Source organism: Bos grunniens, chromosome 15 (assembly GCF_055505025.1).
Source record: "Bos grunniens cultivar Pamir isolate PY7600 chromosome 15, Bosgru_T2T1.0, whole genome shotgun sequence".
In the NCBI taxonomy this organism is placed as follows: Eukaryota; Metazoa; Chordata; class Mammalia; order Artiodactyla; family Bovidae; genus Bos; species Bos grunniens.
Window position 1 is genome coordinate 50,002,504 of NC_141179.1, and position 2,573 is coordinate 50,005,076.

Sequence of the window (2,573 nt, forward strand, 5' to 3'; positions counted from 1 at the left end):
CTCTGACTCTTTTGTTAACTGTGATGGCTCCTCTATTTCTTCTAAAGGGATTCTTGCCCACGGTAGTAGATATAATGTTCATCTGAGTTAAATTCACCTATTCAATCCGTTTTAGTTCCCTGATTCCTAAAATGTTGACACTCACTCTTGCTATTTCCTGTTTGACCACTTTCAATTTGCCTTGATTCATGAAACTAGCATTCCAGGTTCCTATGCAATATTGCTCTTTACAGATTGGACTTTGCTTCTTTCACCAGTCACAGCCACAACTGAGTGTTGTTTTTGCTTCAGCTCTGTCTATTCTTTCTGGAGTTATTTAGCCACTGATCTCCAGTAGCATATTGGGCAACTACCAACCACGGGAGTTCATCTTTCAGTGTCCTATCTTTTTCAAATGTATAAAAATATTAAATCACTATGTTTTATACCTGAAACCATAACCAAGTAGGAACCTATAGGGTCTTCCCAGGACAGAGCCCATCCTGTCCTCCACCTATCTTTTGTTTGTAGAAAAACGTTAGCTTCACAGGCCTTTGTCTAGTTACAAAGAATAAATTTCATGAGAGAAAATGCAGAAAGAAAGGAAAACTATGAAGTAAGACAAGATAATAATAGTTTAACCACTAAACAAAGTCAAGGACCTTTCACTTCCTCCTCAATGGCTATCAATAATATCGTGAAACCACCACTAGGAAGAAGAAGTTAACTATATGCTGATCACAAGAACAAAGATCCCAGACTCTTTGAAACCAGGTTGAGGATGTTGACTCCGGATTAACGCACCACCAACCAATTACATGAGATCTCTGCCTATCCACACCACATTGGTTCTACCTTCTTACAACTCAGATGCAAAATGATCATACAAGGGCAAAAGAACAGTGGCACCACAGTTCTAGGAAGAACCTCATTTGTTCCTGGAAAACTAAGATGTATACCAACACCCTCCTCCATTAACCTTGACCTTAAAGTCTTGCCTTAATCATCCCCTGGGCTTCCCTGATAGCTCAGTTGGTAAAGAATCAGCCTGGCTTGCAGGAGACCCCAGTTCGATTCCTAGGTTGGGAAGATATGCTGGAGAAGGGATAGGCTATCCACTCCAGTATTCTTGGACCTCCTTTGTGACTCAGCTGGTAAAAAATCTGCCTGCAATGTGGGAGACCTGGGATCAATTCCCGGGTTGGGGAGATCCCCTGGAAAAGTGAAAGGCTACCCACTCCAGTATTCTGGCCTGGAGAATTCCATGGATTGTATAGTCTATGGGATTGCAAAGAGTTGGACACGACTGAGCAACTTTCACTTTCACTTCACTTTCAATCATCTCCTCGGTGACAATTTGATTTGTGAACTAAGTTCCCTGCTTCTCCATTCTCTGGCAGTTGAATAAAACTTGTGCTGCTTCAATCTCAGCTTAGGTTTAATTTTGGCTATGCAAACCTGGAAGTGGAAAAGAAACTTCCTTGCCTAAACAGGGGGCCTCAGCTGGGCTAAGGCCCAAATAAGGGTCCATATGACCTAATTCATTAACAAAACTAATATAATATTGTATGTTAATCGTAATTCATTTTTTTTTAAATACTACATTCTGCAATGGAGAAACACATAAGAGCTATCAATACAAGCTCTGGGGAGTTTAGAATATTAACATAGCTATTTCAGAAGCATGGGGCTTCCCAGGTGGCCCTAGTGGTAAAGAGCCCACCCACCAGTGCAGGAGACATGGTTCCATCCCTGGGTTGGGATGGCATGAAAACTCACTCTAGTATTTTTGCCTGGAGAATCCCCTGGACAGAGGAGCCTGGTGGACTACAGTGCATAGGGTTGCAAAGAGTCAGACACAACCGAAGTGACTTAATACACACGCATTCCAGAAGTATGTTGTTATTGCACTGTGTTTATTCTTGGCCCAGTCCTCTTTCAACTTTATGTCTCCTAAGGGATCCATCAGCCTTTCAAACAGAGGGGCCTCCTGAGCATTGGAATAGCACATTAAAAAGTAGCCATAACTCTCAACTTAACCACAGAGTCCTCACTGTTCCAATGGTAACCACTGTCATATTTTTAAACCATTCCCACATACGCATATTGGCCTACATGCTACAATGCAAGACTATCATTTGAGGATTTGCAGAGAACAGCAGTTATCTTTTGTTATCATCTATGCTATATCATGGGCTGTGAGATAGAATTCAAGATAAAGCAGGTGAAAGTAGAGCAGGAAAGGAGGATTTATAAATGTATAAATGATGTTACACATTTATAAGAAACAACTGAGTGATGTCAGTAATGTGATTTGGTAGTAGAAAAGAGGAACCAAATAAAATTGTATATATAAATATATGCATACTGTATCACTATTGTTTATGGAAGAGCATAACTGTCTTTGGAAATTTCTGCTACAGGGAAGTTTCTGGTTATATAACTCATAACCAGAAACAATTTTGAAAGCACATATTCTAAGAAGACAGTTGAAATAAATGAAGGGTAGTTAATGACTATGAATAAACAAACCATCTCTGGTGAGTCAGAAGCCTTGAGAGCAAGATAATAGTCTGTGAAATTCTTAAGAGACT